Here is a 26,767-nt window from a genome sequence, read left to right on the forward strand (position 1 = left end):
TATATATATATATATATACATTAGATGAGTAATTGAACTAACAGATAAATACAATGTGTTCTTATTTTCAATCAACAATTCATTAACAAGGACATCAATTTTTAAATGCCAACATTTTGAAAACCATAAATTAAGAGTCACTGGTTTGTAAACATGATGCCAAGTTAAAATCTCAATTAAAACCTGTATAATTAGAGTAATTACAGATAGAATTCTTTTTTTTAATGTAAAGGCTGTCATTTGCTTTCATTTCAATAAACTTATGCTTTATTAATTATCTATATTAATTGGATATAAAATGTCACAGATTAAAATATTCAGTCTAACTAAAATTGAAATACTTTCCTATTTTCATAATTATTATAGGTCTACATACTTGTTTGTAATACTGCATTCTTTCTACCCTCTGTATGGTAAAGTACTCTCTCTCCTGCGTATATTCTATTGTTATTCAATCTTCAGAAAAAAAAAACTTTGACAGAAACATTTTAAACAACTTTTTTTAAGTATAGATAAGTTATGTGTATAAGGTCTTTAAAATAAATGTTATGTATACAGAATTTCTTCTCACATTTTATTTATGGATTGAAGTCTCTTTCAGTTTGTCCTCTGGCATAGAGTTGTAAAATATATATATATTTCTGATATATATATATGTCTGATAGTCACATAAGTTTGCCATTGAGTATTACTACAATCTTTGGGTAGATGATATATATGTATACTCAATAATTTATTTGTCTTTTACCCATTAGATATGAAACAACTCTGTATCTACCACTGTATCTTAAAATCAATATATAGAATTTTATTAGTAGTATTTAATATGATTTATATAGCCCCTTACTTCCTCAATAAACATTAATTGAGCTCCTACTTTTGGCGGACTCTTCCAGGCATACAATGATGAATAAAACTGACTAAACCCCTATCATCCTGAAGTTTACATTTTATTAGGGGGAGCAGACGATGATGTAGTGAGTAAAATAAATAAATATGAGTTAGATATTAATGCCATAGAAATTTAATTCAAGGAAAAAAAGAATGGTGGGTAGATTTGTCAATGTATGTATTTACGGGCTTAAGAATGGTGGAGATTAAGTCAATTTTGCTTATCATTATATCTTAGAGGCTGTGTTATAAGTATATCTAGTTTTACAGATGAGGCAGCAAAGTCCCTTTAGTGATCAGGTATCTTAACCAAAATAATGAATGCAATCATACAAAGACAAAAAGGCCAGACCACAAAATAGGATGGAAAGATGTCTGTGTACCTCTTCTACCAATTTTCCCTTTCTTACCTGACTCCAAGAGGAAGCAAGGAAAAAAGGAAGAGAAGGATGAAGGAAAGTGAAAGAGAAGTCAAAAAGCCCTTTCTCCCAAGAGGCCTTTGAGCCATGTCAGTCTTGAGTTGTGGAGAAGAAAGATGATTTGAATGGAATTAGAGAATGAAGTTCTGATTTAGACTGGATTGAACTTTTGTACAACTGACAGTGAGTCATAATGACTAAAAAAAGAATTAGAAGTGACTTGGAAATTATGAGATTTGCATAATGTGCTACCAGGGGGAAAGGAAAGATGATCAAAAAGGAAAGTTTAAGAGGAATAGCTGGTGAAAAACAAAGGGGCTTCCAGAAAACATCATCAAATTCAGTCCACTCAGTAAAGCAGTTAACCTTGTAATATGTGGGATGGAACAGCTGGGGCTGGAGACCAGACCTCCTGTATTAATGTCAAGTTTTCCACATATTACAGCATATCAGATCTCTAATACCCTTAGAAATCTCCCTACATTAGAATTTAGTCTTTTGGGTCTTTTATTGCCAGTAAATATGCCTTTGTAATACTTGGCACAATGCAATGGTTTTAGTAGTCATCCATCAGTTATCCTCCTGCCTTACAAAATCAGATTATGTTTAGACGTTCTTAGTGGGTATTTTTCAATTTATTCTTTTTAATTTCTCATTTGCCTAACTTGCCACACTTTGTTCTTGCTTGGAACTTTTTTCCATTTTTTTTTTTCATGTAATAGATAAGTCAGAAGATCAGAAATTAAAAGACATGCTTTCAGTAGCAAATTCAGGGTAACTTTGATAGCCTAGAGATAATATTTGTGTGGTCTTTAGGGTTTATGATTTGAATCAAAGGAAAGGAGATAATTACTTTATCTAAATGGTTTCTTGAAAAATTCAAGGTTTCTTGAATGTCAACCAATAAAGAGACTTTCATTTTTAATAACTCAGACTTGCTTATAGGGAATGGATGAAGAATTGTAACGGGAAAGGAAACAGCCAGTGTTTAGTCATTAAATGACCTAAAGACATTTAAAAGATAATTAAATAAAAAGATCTCCTAAACATGAGTCAAATTGAAACACTAAATATTAGTACAGCTGTTATACAAAATTGTATTTAGAGGAGTGAAAGCTCTGTTCTTGTCCTATACTACTTGGAAATTGCTAATAAACAACATTTTTCCATTTCCCATTTCATGCCTTAAATTACATTTAAGAAAATATTCAACGCATATAACCTGAAATATATCAAGTTTAAGGCTGGCAGCCTCTCTCTACTCTAGTTAAAATTCATAAAAATATATACGTTCATCAAAAATGTTTTGAGCCTACTGTGTATGTGTCATTACAGGGAAAGAAAGGTCTTAACTTTTGCCCTATGATAAAATAAGCAGTTCAGTAACAGAGTCACAGATTAGCAAATCTGGTTGGGATCTCAGATCTCCTGTAGGTCACTCCCCTCATGGTTGAAGTCAGTTGTCCAAAATTTCTCATCTAATCAGTTACAGAATTTGAATCAGTGACCATTTCTTCTGACTCCTATCCAATGCATCCACTCTCTCTGAACAGCATTTGTCATTTGTATCCTGGCTACAATACCACACACATTCCCCGCCCCCTTTCCTTCCTCCCCAACCCCCACCCCAAAATAGAAGACAAATTTTGGAACAAAATTTTATTTTTCTATGTTTTATTTTCAAAATCCAAAATCATATTTCTTTGTGAAGTGCCTTTCCCCCTCCATTTTTTGTCTCCTTATTTCTTCTAGTCTGATCCCCTAATTATTGACACATTTGAGCATCTTTTGACAGGATATTGTGGCCTGGGAGCTGGGGGTCAGTTTTAAGAGAAATAGGACAACCTGTAGGAAAATGACAAACCACTTACTACAAAAGAAGGGAGAGGGATTTGGTGGACAGCTGATAGTCTGTAACTGTAATTACATAATTATTTTTGGACAATAAGATTTACTGGTGATGTGTTTTATCTCTTTTTTCTTACATTACTATTGATGTTGCTTTCAGTAAGGTACTTTCTGGCATTGTACAAGAATTGCATTATGGGAGCTGAGGTAAGAGGGTAATTTAAGAACGAATAGAGTTAACTGTTAGATACTATTGAGAAATCAATGAAATGAGCACTAAAATTGTCCCTTAGATTTGTCCAAATGGAGGACATTTTGTTAGGAAGGATTGTTCCATAAAATGATAGTATATAATCTGTGTTGGTATAGAGTATGTTAGTAAGTGTATAGGAGATGAGGAAATGAAGACACCAAAATACAGTTTCTTTAAAAAACCAACTGTGGAGTGGTGGAGGGATAGGTATAGAAGCAGAGCATGATATGGGATAGAGGCCTAGGAATTATTATATGTTGATGGAAAAGATCTAGCTAAGAAGATTGGTTGAATGATCAGGAAAGGGAAGTTGGGTGATACTCCTGAGAAAGTATAATGGGATCCAAACACACAGACTGAAGTAGGGAACTTATATAGACAAAGGAAAACAAACAAACAAACAAACAGTCTCTAATGTAACAGCAAAGAAAGAGACATAAAGAGAGGAGGAAATTGAAAAAGGATGTTTCTAGAGTAATATAGATGGATTGCTGAGCAGTATTAAAGATCTATTTGAAATCACTTTGCACAAATCTACATACAATCATTGTAATAGCATGTTAATGTTACATTGGGTTGCTATATTAATTTGGATGTTAATAAATTACATTGTTAGAGTTTCTCTGTTAATTTTGTTATTTGAAATACTATACTAGCTAGGAGTAGGGAAACTATGTGATTTTATTTTTGCCTAACCCTGCTTAATTAATCTGTGTTAGGAATTCCCCAGTCAGTAGGTTTATAACAAATAAGGAACTTCGTGAAATTCAGTAACTCTCTTAAGGCTTCAAAATGAACATTCACATGGGAAGTTCAAACAAGTGACATCATTTCTCTGTATTTTATTGGAATTATAGAAAATTCTGAAAAGAAACATACGAAATGAACAAATGCCTCATAACAAAATAATTAAGAAAAATTGAGTGTATAATTTAACATTCAGTTTACGTGCCAATGACTAACAAAAAATAAGCATTTCTCAATTATTAAACATTATTTTTTAATGAGATCTCTAGGTGCCTATAAATGGTGAGGTGACTTGGATATTTATCCAGTGTTGTGCTTTCACTCTTGTAATCTGGCTGCTGTAGACTTCAGGGTAAAGTATGCACATAGCTACAGCCCACCATATTGCTCTCAAAAGCTGCTTTCCCTTGTCAGGTTCTCACTCCCAGGCTACTAAGTACCACTCTAAAGGCCTCAAGTACCAGAGAACTAAGGATAGTACCAGGATAGCCCATACTAATTATTCAAATTAGCTAACCCTCTGGGAGCCTGCAAAACCTAACCAACCCACCCATTTTGCCATAGCCATACCCTACATAGCTGCCCCCTAAAGCGAGTTTGCTGTTACCCATTCATCCCTAGGTGCAATTTCCTGTGTGGCCCTGCCTAGCCCTCATCTCTCCTTAATAGCTGCAAGTAACAGAAAAGTCAGCCTTTCATCTTCATGAATGTCAGTGTATTGTATCCTACCATCAAAAGAATTCTTAAAGTCTTATAAAACAATTGGCACCGTAGCCATAACCACTGACTCTTGGAAAACTTCTTGGGAGACTGCTCTTGGCTTCCTAATTGGTTCCAGACCACAGTGAGAGCGGTTTGGGATGGAACTTGAGCTGCTGCTTTAGTCTTGTTGCCTGCTGCTGTGTCTGCTCGTGGTTGCCGTGTTTCTCAGAATATTCAAAACAAACAGTGCAAATTGGCCCAGTTCTGGAGGCTAGATAATAGGCCAGGTGGGGTCCACCTTATGCCCATAGGAGTAATGGATGGGTCCTTGAGCTGAGCTTTCTGGGGTTGGGTGATATGGGGGTGCATCAGTCACAGTCTGTGTTTGGCAGAGGCCCGTTCCAGGGGACTGTCGCTTTTGGATGTTGGTGTTTCATTATTATTATTATATGGGGCAGAACTCTGGGGTTTGTCTATGTGTTTCAGGAGGCTCCTGTGCAGGAAGGTGTTGGTTGGGTTCCCTGATGATGGAGAAATGGTACCTGGGTTTTGTTGTTAATGCTTCTCAGGTGGAGGTAGAAACTACATGTTTTCTTTGCTGCATACCTTGTTGCTATCACTAGGGCTCGCGAGGCCCTCAGGAAAATCATGGGCTGCACCCTGGAGACCCGACACACGATGTATAATCCAAAGGGAACTTCTGGGGCAAGGAAACTAAAACTCATCCCAGCAACTTCCTTAGAACACCTGCCAGTTACCCAATTACTGAAATAATGCAAGACCCTCAGCCAATGTGCTTGGGCTTTAGTAAGCGCCTCGACATAACAGGTGAAGAGACTGATGCTCCTGACAGTGGGTTTACCACACTTTCCCGAGGAGAGGCTGCTATGGATCTCAAGTGCAAACCCCAATCCTTTAGAGGTTGACTGGGAAGGCTTGGAGCACGAGCTGGCTCCCTACGAGGCAGGATGCTAGCGTCCTACTCCCTCCTTTCCTGTAAACACCTGAAAGTTTCACACTGAGTTACTGTAAAGTAAATATAATGTGAGTTAGGTGCCCCTTTGTGCCTTCCACTTGTTGCGTCAGGGGAACGCTCTGTCCGGGTGGCAGTCGGACATTGACTCCCCTGTCAGCTGGAGTACACTCGGGAAGGCCTCACCAGACTCCCTGGTTGAACAACAGCTGACCCACCAGTGGAACACATGAATAGGATCACGAAGGTTGCCCTGTGGCCATAATAACCTCATGTACATTGTGAAACTGCCGAAATTATGTCCCCTGCCTTCTACCCTAGATAATTACCCTGAAACTTATGATTCATTGTCCCCATGCTTGCTGATTGTAATCGTTATGGCCTAGCATTCTTTCCAGACTGGTAATCTATTGGGAAAAAACCCTATAAAATTAGTGTCCCGGGGGAGCCCTCGTCGGAACTCTCCAACGGGAACGCTCGCCGGACACACCTGAAGCCAAGACGTTGCCTGGTTTCCCCAGCGCCTTGGAAACACTCTTCAGGTGGTGAGAACTCGCTGTTACTCTTTGTCGTACTTTGCTTTATTCTGTCTATCTTATTGCCTCACTTAATAAATAGTGTTTTGCTGCAGCAACTCCATCTCAGTGTGCATGATGAAGGCATATTCGACACCCAAATTCTGTGGCCACTTAAAACGTAGCCCCTTGCTGCTACAATTACCCACAGAAAGAGAAACTAAAATGACAGCTTTAGTTGACTAAAACCCCAAACTGGGAAAATAATAGAAAGAAGGGGAGGAAGGAAAATCTAGATATGGAGGGGAATTAAAAATTATATATATATATATATATATATATATACACACACACACACATATATATATAATGTATACATATGTATATGTGTGTGTGTGTGTGTGTGTATATATATATATATATATATATGTATATATTTGAAACAAAGGCTCATAATTTGACCCAATTGGAAATCCAAAATTTACTAAAATAGTTTTTAAAACAAAGATTAAAATGGTGCTGGTTGTCTTTTTTGTGTACTAAATTAACTTTAACATCTGCCAAAATGTACCAATTGACAAAATTTCATGGCATTAATTACACTGGGTCTCAAATTACAGTTATATCAGAGGATTCCACTAAATTTAAACACAGCACCCCTATAACCTTAGGAGAGTAATTAAATAGAAAATAGAAAAATAATAAATAGGTATTACTTTAAGTATAGCCTTGCCTAAATTTTCTATAGTCATAATATTTATTGCCCTAAAATATTCCATATTGGACATAGGCACTCTGAAACAATGAGTAATAAATTGAAGTTAAATAAAGCCTTTGGCATTTACAAATTGTCTTGATGAAATGGGACCCCATGAACTTTCCAGTTAAAATAGTTAAGATGCCCCAATGTAAGTTAAAACAGGCCCTTCAAGAATTCAAACTTATTATATAAGACCTAATTAATAAAGGAGTGACTGTGCCCACTGCTCCTACACTTAATAGTCAAATGCCTGCTCTTAAATCTTTAAACACTAAAGAAAAAAAAGAAAAACAGGAATACTGCTCACAGTGGATTACTTGCGTAACTGTGGGTTTTGTTTGTTTGTTTGTTTGTTTTTTACTTTCATGATTTTATTATTATTTTTTTATTAGTTTCAGGTATACAAAGCAATGTAATAGTAAGACTTTTATGCCCCTCACAAAGTGACATGCTGTGGTCCCATCCATTAAGGTCCTCTACCCAATACCCAACAATATTAAAATTACCAACCTCATCCAATCAACAACGAGTGATTATTTTGTTAGTAGAGATTTGGTTAAAATATCCTCTTTAGTGACTATGTCAGCAGACTCTCAGCAGCAGTTTGCCATCTTCTCCAAGAGAAGCAATGCACCTTGTCCAGGTCACCTGCTAGAGTACCTCAGCAGCTTCGTCACTGCACACAGTCTTTGCAGACAAGACCTTTAACTTCATCCACCTTTCTCCATTAACACAGGTATGACATTACAGTGATGACATCCTCCTCCAAGGAGTTTTGTTTAACACACTTTTAAGGGAATAAAAGTCCAACTTCTTTCATTCTTTCTTCATTCTGGAGGCAGCGTATTTCTCATTTACAGATTCAACTTAATCTCCCTGTTGCTGCTACTTACAAAAGCCCACCTTAAATGGAGCCCCCTCCAACAAAAGGCTCTAAAATCTGTCCAAATTAAAATCGACAGACCCCACAGAACACCACTCCATAAAGTGTACCTGGGTCACACATGGTGTCCATCCAGAATGGATTGCAATGGCAGAAACTTGGCAGCCTATACCTGGTTACCACAAGTAGCCCCACATGAGAATACCTTTCTGGTCCTGCAAGGGGAATCCCTGGATGCCTGGCCTTAGTCCCTGAGGCTGTGTTATCAGAGACACATTCCCTGGCTACGCGATAGCACAGCCCAGCCATGCTCCAGCTGTCCTCACTCCCTCACCCACTCCCTTGGGTCCCCAGAACGTCCTTCTGTTCTGTAGGAGACTGCAGAGGCAACTACAACAAGGCCTGGAAGCCAGATATGCACCTGTGCATGCACATGGATGGCATGTCGTTTGTTTGTGACGCTGAAGAGTGTGGTACAGCCTTCATCAGGGACCACTGTTTGAAAAACTACATGCTGATCCACACTAGATAAAAACGGTTTAATTGTACAGCTAGTGGCTGTGATTAAAAATTCAACACAAAACCAAACTTGAAGAAACATTTGAATGCAAAAGAGATAGTCAGCAAAAAAAATATGGATGGAATTTTGAATGCTGTAAGAAGACCTGCAAGAAACTTCAGCAGCTGAAACCCCATCCATTGCCAGCAGAAAAATGAATGCAAGTGAAACCATGAGAGATGTGGAAAATACTGCTTCACCAGCCAGTCTGAAAGGACACGGGAAGTCCACAAGGGCTATCTATCCAAAGAGATGTTCCCTTGTGGCAAAAGCATGTAAGAGAAATCCATAAAAAGGAAATATGTGAAGTGTGCTAGGAAACATTCTAAGGCAAATATAAAAATAAGCAATATATGAAAATTCTTGCCCCAGAAAGGGATGTGTGTCGATATCCAAGAGAAGACTGTGGTAGAAGCTACCACAGCTGTGCTTAGTCTCCAGAGCCATATTCTCTCTGTTCATGAGGGAAAACACCCACTTATATGTAAACATGCTGGCTGTAGCAAAAGGTTTGCAGTGAAACAAAGTCTCACAAGTCATGTAGTTATGCATGATCCTGACAGAAACAAAATTAAGATCAAAGTAACACCATCCCATGAGAAATGGAGTTTGGCCTCTCCTCTCAGTGAATATACATTTCTCCTAAAAGGAAACAGCAACTTCTCTTTGCCTAAAAAAGAGTCACTGAATGGTATTAATCTCAATGTTCGAAATATTAACTCTCAGCTAACTATCGGATTGTACTGTTTACAGAAGTACAAACTGCCAAGCTCAGTTATTTTCTTTCAGAAAGCACATTTTCTCTGTATTAAAATCACTGAGTTAGGGAAAAAAAAAAATTGGCAAGTACTCCCATTTTTATCTTCAGAGACTCCTTCATGGTATGGGCTTTATGACCTCTTCTCATGCCTCCAGGAATCTCTGGACACCTATGATGGCCATAAATTGCCATTGGGATCCTGATGTTAGAGACTGACCTTGACTCTGTGCTATACACCATTAGAGCAAAAGTAAGTGGCCAAATACTGGCCTTTGCTAGTAATAGGAGCTTTCAGAGGTCCATGGGCCTGTGCCCCTCTATCCCTAGTCGCTCATTACGACTCAGGTCACAAATGCAACAACCCTCAAACTAAGAGCCTCTATTGAGGCCTCCTTGGTACAGGATAGAGCCAAACCTGAGCCATCTGGCATATTTCACCTGGAGGATGGGAGGTCTCTCCTGTCTTCAGTGCCTTGTCAAATGCCAGGATGCTGGATAAGGTCGCCCATTCTCCCAGACACCTTAGCTATCGGGGGAGTTCCTTGGGATCAACTGAATGAACAGTAGTGGAAATTGGCACATTGTATGGATGACGTTACCACCATCATACGTGATGAAGCTCAGTGGAATGGCGCTGCTTTCCATCTCTTAACTGGTATGTCTCTATAGAGAACAGGGTCCAAGAAGCAGGAGATCTGGCAGAAAACTTCAGACAGTCATCTTAGCACTGGATGCCCTAGTCAGCAAATTATCCCATCTACACAATTTTTTTTTACAAATTCTTGAGTCATTGCCTAAGAGTTGTCCGCTCTATTCAGGGTAAAGAACTCTGTGGACCTCTTATCCCACATACCCAAAATATAAATCAAGGTCACACATATCTCGAGATATACTAAGGCCACCACATAAGACCCTATCAGGACACTCCTTATCATACCCTTTGGAATTCCAGACATTAGTGACAGTAACCAAGACACGCGTTTCACTTAGAATACACAAAACTAGACTCTTGGCACAGGCACTAAGTAAGGGCATTAAGTCTTCTCACAATGAGGCTGCACAATCAGGTACAGAGACCAGCCTCCCAGATTGAAATAGGAAGTAATTTTCTTCCAAATTTCAGCATGGGATTCCTTACTGGTTAACACCCATGGCTGATAATGAATTTTTATTTCAAAAATAAATCCTATAATTATTGTGTGTAAAGCTCAACTATACTGTATAATAGTTTGATATTAAAATAGCTTATTTGAAAAAAGACATTTTCAATATACAAAAAAATACAACTCTTTGTCATATATGTTATTTTCATTTTTAATATGCTGTTGACCTAAAACTTGGGGTTTTCTTCCCATCTCTGAGAGGCTCAGCTAATGTTCTCACTGCTTGTTGTGATGACAATCTGTAGAGCGAGCACTGCAGTGAGAGCTAAGCAAACCATCGAGTGTAACATTAGAAGTTTCAATAACAACCCTTTGGCATGAAAGGTGGAGACTGGAAGTGTTTTGCCAAGAGAGTGAGGGATGGAATCCAGAATTCAAGACTATTACTGCCATATCACTCTTGGAGTCCAAAAAAAAATTAAAAAGGATTTAACAAAATAATTAAACTGAGCCCATGATTTGAGGAGCTTTTGTATTTGGCAAAGGCACTTGAGAACAGAATTTTCCTTAGCAACCGGTTAATCATGATCTCTTGGCTGCGTTCACCAATATCCCCATCATCCATTCAGACACTTGTGTTTTATCTACATTTCACAAATACATATATCCGTGAATTACTCTACAGTTTTGAGTGCTTGACTTAAGTAAAGCCTATTTTCCTGTGATATGTTAAATAGTATATTTCACAGCATTTCAAAATGTAAAATGCACCAGGAATCAGCAATGATATTTTTCTCAGATACATCGCTGCACTGATTACCGTGAAGTACATTGATGTCACTATCACTATGACAACATTGTGACAAGAACTAGTCACTCTAAGCTACCTAGTAAAAGGAATTGTCATCTATATTTCTGAATAAAATGTAACACACATTAGAACCTCTGCTTTCTTACGTAAAATAGTACCTTAACGGTGAGGGTTGAATCACAATTGGATGAAGAAACAATTCATGTTAATATTTCTCTAAAGGTAAGATTTGAATATTTGAAGAACGTATACTTTAACTTTTCAGTCAGTTAGAAAGGAAGCAATTGTTTTATTATAACATAAGGATTTATTTGGTGTAATAAATGGCCTTTTTACCTGTTTGTTTATATTTCGCATTAAAGAAAGCACAATGCAGTGATATGAACAAATAGTCTAAATAGGTGAGCTTTGGAATCTATTTGAAGGTTTTTATGTGAAGCCATATTGGAATCAGTGTTTATATTTTTAAGACATTGCACAATTTTTTAAAAAATTTGCTTGTTATGATAGAAGTGAGTCACCACCCTCTTGTACTGTTCCATTTTTAATTAAGCAAGAATTCAAAATCATTTTTTCTCTGTTAACTTTAAAAATAACTTGACTCTCACATGTTGTCTGTCCTCCTCCCCCCAGGAATGTCCTATAGAAAACAAATGAAGGCATATTAAAACCTTAGGAAGAAAATATTAGACACCACAAATCTCATTCATCTAGAAATACACTGCTGCCAATAGTTTTGGGTCGTTTATGCTCAATTTTGTACTTGTTTTAGTTTTGTACAGTAGAGTGTCAGCATTCTGACATTTGCTGTTTAGAGAACTGTATCACCACATGATATGACATGGAACAGTTGACAAATGGCAGTTTTCCCAGTAATGTTTGCCTTTTTATTTGATCTGAGCCAAATCTGAAACTCTTTAAAAGGAATTCCTTCCTTGTAAAACTTGGTTGACTGAAAAAAGAAAAACAAAGGTAAAGCCTGTCTTGATTTTAAAAGTTTTCTTTTCATTTTGAGCAATTCAGAGAATATAACTATCTGACATCATATATAAATATGGGCTCCAATTATAGAGATGGATGCTGTGTTCTTTTATAAATTCTTAATTATAAGATTTTTGATGAACATGATTGAAAGGCTGTTTTTTTTGTTTGTTTGTTGTTTGTTTGTTGTTTTTTGTTTTGTTTTGTTTTTTGCAATGCATCATTTGGTACTAGAGACACTGAAAGTAAAACAGAAACATTCTTGATGAAGGGTTGCTAGTCCAAGTATATTATCTGATGAAAAACTCAGGTATTTTTTGTGTGTCATTCAAGTACCTATGTAGAACAGTTGAGAAAAATAATTACACAAAAATGAACATGGATAATACCTATAAGCAGCTTGAGGTTTCTCTGAGAAGTGATATCATTAACTTAATATTCAATCTATATTTTGTTGTATCGATCTCTTAGAACTCAGATGTACATATTCTGATTATACTATTTTTAACTAAAACACTTTTGTTTTCGAAATTATAGTGACATGTGTAGTTAGTATAAGAAACAAGAAAGAAAATTTTGTTTCAATAGAATACATTTTGAATATGCCTCAATAGCATTTTAAACAAAAATTACACATAGATAAGCATAGATGTACAGGGAAGAAATGCAATTAAAAATCTATTGGATATGTAGAAACTTCAAGGGGAGAGGATTTCAGACTTCTATTTTTAGGGGAAAACTTCAAAATTGATTGCTTTCAGAGGTTTGTTTTCATGAGGCATACTTCCCTTGCAAATTGTACTTTCTATTTCAAAATAAGCTTTTAGCAGACCATATTGTATATCACTAAAGAAACCTGTTTGACACCCTCCGTCTAACCTACTTTATCACAATAATGCAAGCATTAGATTTCCTACATCCTATATTGTTAACCTACTTTCTTCAGCCTCCTCCCATACACACAAACACAAGCATACATACACATGCCTTTGTGTTTATTCTTCTCTGTAATCCAAATGATGTTTCACCGTAAGTTTATTTTTTATTCCTCTCCCTTAAAGTTCTTGCAGAAATAAAGAAATTTAAAACCCAATTTCCTAAGAACTATTTAAAAAAAAAAAAAGATTTAAGCAACAGTAATTTTTCAAAATCATAGTCTTACAAAAGGAGTTCAATTCTTAAGAAACAAGTTCAGACCTAATAGAATATTACTCATAAATTAAATCACTTTAATGTGATGACTATTCCCTCATGTAGTGTTTTAACTTTAAGTTCATTGATTTTATAGTAAGTAAGAAATAGAAGGAAACAAGGAAATTGTTTCTTTTTCTTTCTTTTGGATTCAAAAAGCCAATGTTCATTGTTCTAGAGGTAGATAAAAATTGCTGTTTATAAATTTAGGACAAAAAGACAGCAAAATCTCAATGTCATGTACAGATTGATTTATTCCAACTTGCCAGCCTAATTTACATCAAATAGCTTTTATAGTATATAAGGAGTCCTGCTGTTTAGAAAGATATTAAATCTAAAACAAAAACTTTTTTCTAGTATATATGTTAAAATCAGAATATATATCAAGATTTAGTCGCTTTGTGATGCATGGTAAAAATGGCATTTGGGATTTAGACGCTGTTTTTTGTCACACGCAGATCTTAAGGCAAAGTGGCCTGTTGTTATTTTACTAGAGGAACATGATATTGATTTGCCTTAAAATTACAGTCAGTATTCTTTTATAAGCAACTTTAGGCATTGCTGTGATTTATAAGTAAGTAAGTAAATAAATAAATAAATAAAAGACTTTCATTTATCTAGGAATTTTTCTGCAAACAGGAGTGAATTGGATAAGCTTAATGCTAGTGTACTAATTATTTTTTCCTTTCTTTTTCTCAAATAAACCTAATTATTTTCACAAATGTTTGTCTTAAATTCAGTTGATTCTGTCTAGCAGTTAGGATATGGAAACTGCTAAATATTTTTATTGACCTACAAATATTAAGCCAAATAGCCATTTAAAAAGTACTATATTTATTGTCCACAAAGAGATAACTGATAGCCAGAGGTTTCTGCTAAGAATACACCACAAGCATTTTGTTAGTATTATTCAGAAGAAAGGAGGTAGGAAATTTACTTTCTGCAAATCTCAATTTTACTTTCTTCTATCTCAAAGCTAAGTAAACATAGAAACACCTTGAAATATATTTATTTATTATTATTTTTTTCTTTTCATGAGCCCAAGCATTCTCCAGCCTTTGAAATACACAGGTCTTATTTACTTGCTATCACCATCTGTCAGAATACATTTTGAGCTGTACAGAAGCAACAACAATAAAAAAATAATCCCACCTGTGGATGCTGTTCAATTGAGAAATTAATCCAAACAGTTGAACTCATCATTTAGGAGCATGAGTTTATCTTTCTTTTCATTGTGATATAATAATTTACCTTATCGGACTCCTTGGGATAAGGAAAGAAAATGCTAATTATTTTTCATTCAGAGTTGCATTAGAACCTTCACTTTAGGCTTTCCACAAAAATGGTTCAAGAGCCCAGGGACACCTCCACCGCCCCCGCCCAATACCTCTGACCACCACCGCCCCTATGGATAGGATAAGGTTGATCTGCACTGCAGACTGCTATCATTAATGGTTTCCATTCCAGGGAAGAAGTTCAAGGCTAACCTTTGAAAAAGAGAGTTAAGGAATACTATACATATGTTCTTAACAAGATTTGTATTCCTGTTAAAACAAGATAAAATAAAAGCATAGACTTTCAGTTGCAGGGGTTATCACAAAAAGGCAATTATGGAACTCTGGGAAATGGGCATGAAAATCTGAGGTGCAATTATTCTTGCTTTCTTGTTGTGATTGATGAAATGGTGGGCATTTTGAGGATGGTTTCTATCCTACTTGTCTTTTTACCCTCCCAATCATTCAGTTTTTCATTTACTTTTTCCTTTGTCATTCATTTTTTCGCTTATTCATTCAATTAACTTTTGTTGAGTGTATTAACATTGTGAGCCACTTTATTTTTATTTTATTTGCAAAATTGTTTGTATCTCAAGACTTTACATTTTCCTATTACCCTGCTTTATTTCTTCACAGCATTTGTCACTCTTTGGAACCATCTTGTTTGTTTACTACACTGTCTGTCTCCCTCCTATGAAGTGTAAGCTTTATGAGAAAAGGAAATTCTCTGTTATTCCATGCTGCATTTTCCAGACATGGGAGGCTGCCTGACATCTAGTAATAGTGGTGTTGATAGTAAATAATAATAATAATAATAATAATAATAATAATAATAATAATAGTTGATAGCAGCTGACCTTTGCTAAAATTTTTAACTGTTTGTTCAGTAAATGAAAGAATGGATGAATGAAGTCACATGACAGAATTCATTGGGATTTATTAGGCCCAAATCATGCTACTGCACTTAATGACCAATTGATCTCTTAAATTTTCACTTTCAAATAACCCAAAATTTCCTAAGGTCAGAGGGTATCTACAATCACTCCTCTTTATTATTTGTCAGGCATATTTGTATTTGACAGGAATTAGAATTACTTTTTTTGTGAGATCTTAACAAAATATTGAATGGGTAATTACTTGAGGGCTGGGCCCCTAATTTTTCTGACACTGTTTTATGATACAGCAATCCTTCAGCAGAACTGATGGTAACACCAAGATTCTATCTTCAGTCTCTCTCTGACATCAGCTGCTGGTGCAGCTGTTATTGTTGATTTTGTTAACTCTTTTACAAATGGCATAATGCTGGACAGGACAGTGAAAACTTTAGGCGAACAATGAAAAAGCAAAATACTTTTCATACAGGGAAAACAAGTCATAATAAAGAGCTAGAATTTTGCAAAAAAAATGGAAACTCTTGTAACGAGGTTTTTTTTGTTTGTTTGTTTGGTTTGGTTTTTTAAATAGTTAAAACGTCATGAGAAAACACCCCGAATAACAGTACCAGTGTGGAAATAAAACACATCACATTTATTGGAATCATGCAAATGTATGGTGGATATGATAAAAAAAAACATGACATTTTATGTGCTTTGATAAACATATACGCTCAAATAGAGAATACTATGCACTGTATTTTAAGATAGATACTTAAAGTTTAGTTCCATTTTAACAGAGTCAATTTAATTTATTCCACGCTTTTCCAGAGCAAGGGGCTTGAACCATGCCACAGAAAGTCTTTGGGTAAAGAGTGAATAACTGTCTCTCACTTAGGTTATAGGAAGAATACATGCAATGAATGATAGAAAGGGGTGGATGCTACTCAAGACACTTTGAAGTCTGATGTTTTATTATTGGACAAATTATTCAAGGCAAAAATGAAAAATAAAACGAAAGAAAACAGAATGAATGGGAAAAGACCAGTTAATAGCTTTTATTTTCAGTCATCAGAGGTAGAATATATTAAATGTTTTGTTTTGTTTTTTTCTTCAAATGAGCCCTCTTGAGAACGTATGATTTTAATTCACCTGCTACCTTAAAAAGAGCTACATGTGTGTAATTTATTACCATAGATATTTTACTTTTCACTATGAAAAGAGCAATATTGCATTTAGCTTGATCCAGGTAACCTTACACACAAATACGATAAATTAACGATTTTTCAAATAAAATGTTCTAAACCCTCAAATTAGGAACTCTTTTTTTTCATTGTTCACGCTTTAATTGTTGCTTACCAAGAGCAGGCTTATTATATTTAAGTTTTCTTGACTAACGTAATAGTCAATGGAAGCTTGTTTTTATTATCCTAATACTTTAATACTTAGTGGGGGGGGGGCGGAAAGAGAGAGAAAATGATTAAACTCCTGTGAGATAAAAAGTTATAAGAAGCATAATATAAATATTTATGATTTCTCTGCTCAAAAATGTTAAGCAGAAAGTGCCCAAAGGTATTTCAGTTCTGAGTTACACTAATACATGGAATGTGGCTGAGTGTGTTACCACACTCTTTTCTCCATGTATTTGTCAGAAAGAGACAAATCTCCACTGATCCCCAGGAATTATTAATGCAGAGTATTGCTTTGGACTAAGCTTAGCTCTCTCTCTCTCTCTTTCTCTCTCTTTCTCCCATTTCGTCAGTTTCTCCAATACCTTGTGCTCTAATTAGTTTTCTCACTAAAATTCTCCAGTGAAATTCATCAGTCTTACATATTTTACAAATTTTGATAAATTGAACAAGACTGTTCACCAGCTATCAGCAAGGATACTTTAAATCTTTTAAACTCTGTAATAACAATTTGCCCAGAAATCAAGCCTGAAAATATGTAAAATCAAATATTTTTTTTAAATTTTTTTTTTTTTTTTAATTGTGAAAGACATTATCCTTAAAAACCACATGCTTCTAAAGTTAGGAAGCACTAGTTTAGGGTGCATTATGGATGAAATAAAGAGTTTGTCTACATGATAGCGGAATTTTTAAATCCTTTTAGATTTTTCCTAGCACATTTGTATTAATTTTTCATTTAAAAATATTGTTTTATAATAAAGGCCATATGAAACAAATCCTCAGCAAATTTCATACTTATGGTGAAAAACTGAAAGCTTTTCTTCTAAGATCAGTAACAAGACGAAGATGCTCTCTCTTACCACCATTATTAAACATAGTATTGGAAGTCCTAGTCAGAGCAATCAGGAAAGAGAAAAAAATAAAAAGCATCCAAAACGGAAATGGAGAACTCAAATTGTCACTTTTTACAGATGACATGATTCTTTATATTGCAAACCCTAAAGACTCCACCAAAAAAACTATTAGAAACAATAAACAAATACAGTAAAGTTGCAGGATATAAAACCAATGTACAAATATCTTACATTCCTATGTACTAACAATGCAATTTCAGAAAAAGAAATGAAGGAAAAAAGTATTTTTGCAATTGTAACAAAAATAATAAAATACCTAGGAATAAACTTAACATTGTGAAAGACCTATACATTCTAAACTATGAGACAATATTAAAATAAATTGAAGAAGACACAAGAAAATGGAAAGGTATTCTGTGGTCATGGATTGGAAGACTCAACATAGTTTAAAATGGCCATATTGGCCTGGCCAGTTAGATTAGTTGGTTAGAGCACAGTGCTAACAACCCCACGGTTACCAGTTTGATCCCCGCATGGGCCACTGTGAGTTGCGCCCTCTTTAAAAACAAAACAAAACAAAACAAACAAACACAAATTCAAAAACAAAACAAAAAACTCCACAAAGTTTCAAAAAATAATAATAAAATAAAATAAAATGGCATATTACCCAAAGCAATATACTGATTTAATCCTAATGGCGTTTTTTTTTAAAGAAATAGAACAAAAAGTCATCAGATTTGTATGGAATCACAAAAATAAAAACAACACACACACACACACACTCTCAAATAGCCAAAGCAACCATGAGGAAAAAGAACAAGATGAGAGGTATGACATTCCCTAACTTCGATTTATACTATAAATCTATAATAATCAAAACAGCATGGTATTGGCAGAAAAAGCAGACACACAGACCAATGGAACATAACTGAGAACCCAGAAATAAACCCACATATATTTCAGCAGATAATTTTTGACAAAGGAGCCAAAAACATACTTGGAGAAAAGGAAGCCTTTTCAATAAATGGTGCTAGGAAAATTGTAAAGCCACATGCAAAAAAATGAAACTAGACTGCTATCTGCCACTATACACCAAAATTAACTCAAAACAGATCAAAGATGTAAATATAAGACCTGAAACAATAAAATGCATAGAAGAAAACACAGGTACTAAACTTACAGAACTTGGTCTTAGAGAGGATTCTATGAATTTGACCTCAAAGGCAAGGGTAGTAAAAGCAAAAATAAATGAATGGGACTATATAAAACTAAAAAACTTCTGCAGAATAAAAGGAACTGTCAACAAAACAAATGGTCAACCAACTGAAAAGAAGATATTTGCAAACAATGCCTCTAATAAGGGACTAATATCCAAAATATATAAAGAACTTATACAACTCAAAAAAAAAAAAACAAAAAAAAACTCCAGACAATCCAATTAAAAAAATGGGCAGGGGACCTGAACAGACACTTCTTCCAAGAAGACATACTAATGAACAACAGATATATGAAAAGATAGTCAACTTTACTAGGTATTAGGGAAACGGAAGTCAAAACCACAATGAGATACCTGTTAAATTGGCTATTATCAAGACAGGTAATAACTGCTGGAGAGGTTGTGGAGAAAAAGGAACCCTCATACACTATTGGTGAGAATGTAAACAGCTACAGCCACTATGGTAAACAGTATGGAGGTTCCTCAAAAATTAAGAAATATTATATGATGTAGCAATCCCTTTTCTGATTATCTACCCAAAACATCTGAAAACATTTATCTATAAAGATATATGCACCCCTATGTTCACTGCACATTACTGACAATGCTGAAGACATAGAAACAACTGAAATGTCCTTCGATAAATGATGATTGGATAAAGAAGACGTGGTATATACATACAATGGAATATTACTCACCCATAAGAAAAGAGGAAATACTGCCATTTGCAACAACATGGATGGATCTTGAGATTATAATGCTAAGTGAAATAAGTCAGACAGTAAATGTCGAGAAACATATAATTTCACTCATATGTGAGATACAAAACTGAAAGAGATAAATGAACAAGACAAATAAAAACTCATAGACACAGACAACAGTTTAGTGATTACCAGAGGCAAGGGGGGTGGTGAGATAGGAAAGTGTAAAGGGGGTCAAATATATGGTGACAAAAGATTTGACTTTGGTTGGTGAACACACGATGCTTAATCCAGATGATGTGTTATGGAATTGTACATCTGAAACCTATATAATTTTATTAACCAGTGTCACTTCAATAAATTTAATAAAAAACAAAGTAAATAAAAAGTTGTTTCATTTTTTATTTAAAAAATACTCTGCAGCTAACTAGTTGTTTCAGTATGATAGTAAAAGTTAATATTAATTCAGTAATTTAACCGAACCAATAACTGTCATCAGGCATATCAGTACATTGGTTCGTTTCAAATAACTGACCCATTGCAAAGGTTTGCATTTTATGTAGAACAAGTAAAACACGTCACAGTCTATTTTAAATGTAGAATTTATACATATTACCTACATAAATCAAAATTTTTAAAAGTTTTATACAGAATCGTCCATTATTTTATTTTTATTTAACTTTCTGTGATGTGGATTTTATATGGTATGCTTTAACAAAATTTTGTTAGTAATCAAATGGTGAAGGTATTTCCTTCTCCAATTCTCAGTTATTTGTCTTTACAACATTTGTCTTTGTACTTGAATTGACAAATAAAGAAAATCAAAAATTAATTAGACTGCCTGAGGTTATTGTGGAATGGTGCCAAGTTCAAAATCAAGCTAACTCTTTTATCTGGTCAGGCTGTTGTAATAGAAGTGTCACCAGCCCAGGCAGTGAACAACATTGATTGAACATCCTCTTAAAAACTTCTACCATTTCTATCTAATTAGGACTTTTCCTTGAATAAGAAAAATGATGACAATCCATTCTGATATTACCAGCAAGAATCACTTAAAAGTTATTTAGCAAACTTTTACTATATCTTTAGTGATGTCCTATGTAAAATTAAAAACAAAAACAAAAACAAAAAAAACCTTTTAAAATTTAGTACTTCCATCAAGGCATTATACATCTAATTAGGGAGACATATTTAACAGCTAAATTGTATCTACTCATTCACTTGTAGGAAATAAGAGAAGAAAATAATCAGGCTGTTATAGTAAAATTGCCATGAAAGTAAAAGACTTGAGCCAAGCCCTAAGAATTTGGGAAGATATACTTTTGTTGACAGAGAAATAAAAGGCGTGTCAATATGGGAGAAAATATAACTAAAAGTATGGAGTCAGGAAGAAAATCGAGTATTAAAGAGTGAGAAGCGAAAGGCCATTTTGGAGTGTGTCTGACATGTCTGAGTTGGAAATGTAGCAGTGCTGCCAAATAAGGGAGAACACTGAAAGGTCAAATGTATAAATTTAGAATTGTAAGAAGGTTTTTTTCATTATGTTTTATTCTTTTGATATTAGGCCTATATAAATTTAACAGGGCATGGATGGTAATGTTAACATGTCATTATCACTCAATTCTGTTTCATTGTTCTACGTGTTAAACCAAATTATAAATTTACTAACAGATGTATGTAAGTTAAGTAATCTTGTTCTGATACCTAAGTGGTACATGTACATGATAAATACAACCCACCCCTAATCAACAATTAAGAGACAGGTGTTTCATTTTGTTTTATTTAATATCTCTCCTAAAATTTGGTTCATATTTTTCTTAGAAACCATGCTTTAAATGATGCTCAAGTTTCTATCAGCTATTTTTAATCTTAAATGTCAGTGGTTCAAGATATTATACCTCTTGTCTCCTATCTTGTGTAATGGCCAACAGTCAATTTTTTACCAGTCTTTCTCCCACACTGTTGCCAGCCAGATCTCTTTAAAATGAAAATTTGATCTTGTCACTGCCCCTTAGCTCACCCAAATCTTGTATAAAAACTTTAAATTATGTTAGAATAAATTCCAATATCCTTTGCATAATCTACAAAATCTTTCTTTTTCGGTCTTGGCTGTCTATCTAGCTCTTTGTCTGTAAAACTGACCCATGTAACTTCTCCATTTATCTGAAATACTTATAATTCTTCAAAGCACCATGTTATTCTGTGACTCAATGCTTTGACAATTTATATTTTTATTTATAACTCAATTGTTAGACACATTAATTCTTCCTAATCTTTATCCAGCATCAGCTGCAATGTAAAAATCTCTCCCTACACCCAAATTTCCATCATTTTCTGCAGAGATAATCAATTTTTACTAATGTAAAGTTTTGTATATAACTTTACTATAGTAAATATCATATATGTGTACACAGTTATGTAATTTTCTGTTACTTTTACCTTTTTGTCTTCCTTATTGGACTATGTGCTACTGCAAAGTAAAGTCTATACTCTATTTATCCATCTAATGCCACTGCTGAACATAGTGCTTGCAGCATTAATATTGTTATTAATTGTTATTAATAAATAGTGTTATTAATATTGGTCTAATTAGCATACATTCCCCACCTAATAGAAAGAAGACCAAAAAAAAAATTCAATAAATTTTTTGTGGAATGGAAATATAGCATGCTTAACATGGGGAGCTCTAGAACAAGGCTATTTGTCAACCAAGTCTTGCTCCATCGCTCCCTAGCATATCAAACAGTTGTCAAACAACTGGCTTTGAATTTTATGAAGGTAATTGATTCTCCAGTGGTAGCCATACCACCCCCACCAGCCCCCACTCAAATGTGAATCCATGAAACAAGCAAGCAGACCAAGAGATGCAAACGAGAGAGAGAGAGAGAGAGAGAGAGAGAGAGAGAGAGAGAGAGAGAGAGAGAGAGAGGCATGCAAGTGGTTCACAAGTTTTGGGTTCTTGGTTGCCCTGAGACCTATAGTTTGATTAATGAGCCAATATATTTCATACGATCCACATCTTAACTCAGCTCATTTTACTTGCTTTTCTGTCACTTGTAACCAACAGAATCCTAAATAATAGCCTATACTTAGCAGCTATGAGATTTATATGTTTGATGAAAATGATAAAATGGAAAATGAAAACTTAAAATATTACTTGAAATTATCGTAGGAACATTTATTAGCCTTGTTTTATGTGTAGTGTCTTGCTTTGCACATGCTATCTTGTTTTGTGTGTACACACATATATAAACACACACACACACACACACACACACACACACACACACACACACACACAAACACTCCCTACGTCTATTTATAAATAAATTAGACTCCAGAAGACACCCTGAGGTAGATTTCTAACTTGTGTCTCACGGCTGTGTGGCAAATGACTGACGAAGTTTGTCTTCACTTTGAAAATACAGTAGAAAACATGACCACTTTGTGGAGAAGCTATGAAGGAAAATGTTGTATTTTCACTTAGGATTAGATATGAAAACCATTTTTTCCTAAAGAAAAATATAGATATATCTTAGGCATATAATAAGTATATGTGTGCGTATATATTTATATTTCTATTCATATAGCTATTTTCATTGAGGTGAAGAAAATCTTCTGGATAAATTGATTTAACATAAAGGAAAACTACTAGACAAGACTAATATATTTTTCTTTTTTACTTTCAGTGACAAAATCTAATTTTATATTATAGAGTTTTCCATTTCTCCTCACAGTGATGATGTGGAAGAATTACATTTACCACAGCAAACTTAAAATGTTCAAATTACTGAGATTTCCAGTAACCTCTTTTAGGTTGACACATTGGAGCAGTTACTTAGCTTGCATGGCAATATGTAATTTAGTGACAAAAGTGGTTACTAGGTTACAAATGAGTTATGCTGTCCTTAGTGAACTGCAGAGCTGTGAATACCCAAATTAGTTTCCTCCTCCAAATTTAAAAATATTAAATTTGAGAAACTGGATCATGATGGCAGATTGAATAAATAAAGTCATAACTTCTCTACCACCTAAAATACCCTAAAAGGATGAAAAAATAAATATATATATATATGTTTAAAAAAAACCACAACTCTCTACTGCACTGGCAAATGACAGTCCTGAGCTGCCAGATGTTAAAATCAGTTTGTCAAGATCAATAGCTCTCAGATAAGCCAGCTATAACCAATTAGAAAATGTAAGTAAAAAAGCTATAAATACTTAGAAATAAACCCATTAGTAAATGTGCACCAATTCTGTGAAGAAATTTACAATATTTTACTAAAGAATATAAAAATCTGAGCAAGTAGAAACATATGCAGTATTTGTAAATGTGAAGACACTTTTGTAAAGATGCTAGATTTTATACAACTCCTCCTGCTACTGATCTGTAAGTCAATCCCAAACAAAATAACAAATAAAATACCAAATCAACATCAGTGATTTTCAGTCAAATGATAGAGATGAATTCCAGAAACATGATCTAGAATGAAACTTTTAGATTATGCGGTTAGGTTTTTTGGGTTTTTGTTTTGTTGTGTTTGTCTACTGACATAAAAACTAGATGATTTATTCAGGTATGAACTAGGACATTTCCTTATGCCTAGAATTTTAACCCACTAAAAGAAACTTCTTGAGAGGCTCCTGCAGAGGGAGAGGCCACAGCATAATATGGTATGTGGTCACGACATCCAGCTGTGTGTCTTGCACGTGGCAGGAATCTTCATGAAATCTCTGCTGTGCACTCTGATGATCAACTTTCCTCAGATCAAGAGTAGACAGGTACAAGTAGTGGTCTCACAACCTTTGACCTCGACTGGTTTTACTATTAGTTTGACATTTAATAAAATAGCAAAGCAATCATTTTTGTCACATGTGTTATTCACCCATTTACTTAAGCACTTACAAAATTACTTCTATGTGACACGTACTAGTGCAAAAAAAAAAGGTTCACTGATCAAGGAGACAGACAAGTAAAACACACAATTACAACATGTCGCAAAAAGTGCTATGATAGAAGCCTAACAAGCTTAGAAAGTACACCTAACCAGCAGGGCTTAGGGGATGGAGATGGACCAAAAGTTCAGATAATATGGGGAATTATAGCTTAAGTGAGTTTTGAAAGATGAGTTTCAAGTTAGTTAATTTTTGATGGTGTGACCAAAAGAAAAAACAAAACAAATATATATATATATATATATATATATATATATATATATACACACATATATATATATATATATGGTGAAGTAAAGAATTTATGTAAAAGCAAAGAAAAATAACACTGTGCTGTGGGAAATTGGACACTTTATGGTTTAAGAATTGGGCATGGCAACGGAAGTGGTAGGATATCATCTGAACAGATTGTCAGGGGGCAGTGGTATTTTTTTAAAATTGCACATTTTACTAGGGAATTGTAGATTCCCTCCAGGTTACAATGAGAGACCCTGAAATCTTTCAAGAAGGGGAAGTAATATGATCAAATTTGATTCAGGAAATGCATTTAATGTGGAGAATTGATTGTGAGAGGAAGAGGGCTGTGAGATTAGAAAAACGAAATTCAGTAAGAAACTACATAATCTTACATACTGGGTGGGGGGGGAGATATATACTGGCATAGAATATTTGGCAGAGCGGTAGAGGAGCCAAAAATCAACAGGATTCGTGATCCATTTGATTTGGCCATGGAGAAGACTAGAACATCAAAGATAATTCCCAAGTTTCTGGCTTGAGCCAATACTTCACTTCGCTAATGCTCATACCATGACAAGGAAAAAGGAAAATGGGAAGATGATTAGGAATATGTGTTTATTTGGGGTGAGAAGTTGGGGTTGAAGTACCACTGAGAATTTCAAAATAGAAATTCATTTCCAAAAGAAAGAAGAGTATAAAGAACTAGCTCTGAAAATAAAGTTTTGCTTAAAAGAAAGGGTATAGTTTAAGTAATTTAAGAAAAATATGTGGAATGAGTTAAAAGAGAGGAATGTCAAAATTTAAGAAATTTAAACAAAATGTGATGCTTACAAAAGAGATTAAGAAGCACTAACTTTTTAGAAGAATTGTTCACACATATTTTCTCTACTTCACGTATACACACTGCAACTGAAAAAAAAAATCTGGTTTCTGCTCTCACTTGTCCACTGGACTTGCTCTTGCAAATGATCTTCATTGTTAAGTCAAATGTGCATTTCCAAGTCCTAATTTTATTTGACATCTCAGCAACTTTTCAGTGTTGGTCTCACCCTTATTCCAGAAACTTTCTCTTCTTGCCTTTCATATCCCTCCAGTCTTCTTGGAGTTCTTCCTCATTAGCTGATTCTCTGAAGTCTCTTGGTTGACTAATCTTCCTCTACCAAATCTTCCAAGTTTCTGCAGGTCAATTGTAGACCAGCTTCTCTTTGTAACCCTCTCCACAGCTTGTCATGAACTTGGAAAAATATCTCCATACCAGTGACACTCACATTTGCACTTAAACCTAAACTTATCTTAAGAGCTCCAGACCTATATAGCCAACTATTTACTTATCTCCTCTTGGTTATCTAGCAGGCATCTAAAATTTCGTGTATTTGATTATACACACCTCTTATTCATATTTTCTTTTGCTTTTATCTCATATCTGACATGGAAAAGTTATTGTTTTTACCTCCAGAACGTACCGTATCTCAAATATTTTTGTTTATCTCGCCACCATATCTGTAACCCAAAAAATATCGCTGCTCTTACCTGGATCACTCTAATGGCTTCTTATTAATAGTCTAACTTGCACTTTGGCTTTCTTTGCAGTTTATTCTTAACTCAGTGATTCCTTAAAATGCAAATCTAATCATACCTCTACACTCCTTAAATCTATAAATGACTTCCTTTAAAAACTAAGGATAAAATTCAAAACTTTTGTGTTCCTTACAAGGCTCGCATGATTTTACCTTTTTTTTGGGGGGGGGAGGGCTTTTTAGCCTCATCTCATAACTCTGTATCTGGCATTTAATGTATTTCTCCAAACTCGTTCATCCTCCGCGCTTATCTGCCGGAAACGCTCCCCACCGAC

General features: G+C 34.7%; 1 protein-coding gene and 1 pseudogene across 1 annotated transcript in view; both read left to right on the forward strand.

Annotated features, from left to right (window-relative positions):
• Window positions 1–5,633: 5,633 nt before the first annotated feature.
• LOC117012206 (transcription factor IIIA-like) lies at window positions 5,634–9,877 on the forward strand (annotated as a pseudogene).
• Window positions 9,878–11,343: 1,466 nt separating this feature from the next.
• The window catches only part of DGKB (diacylglycerol kinase beta), a 698,162-nt gene continuing 682,738 nt past the window's right edge, over window positions 11,344–26,767 (forward strand). The window contains exon 1 of the mRNA XM_033088916.1: window positions 11,344–11,446. The gene's annotated coding sequence lies outside the window, so the exon portion shown is untranslated. The remainder of the gene's footprint in view (window positions 11,447–26,767) is intronic.

Source organism: Rhinolophus ferrumequinum, chromosome 20 (genome assembly GCF_004115265.2).
Source record: "Rhinolophus ferrumequinum isolate MPI-CBG mRhiFer1 chromosome 20, mRhiFer1_v1.p, whole genome shotgun sequence".
NCBI classification, from domain to species: domain Eukaryota; kingdom Metazoa; phylum Chordata; class Mammalia; order Chiroptera; family Rhinolophidae; genus Rhinolophus; species Rhinolophus ferrumequinum.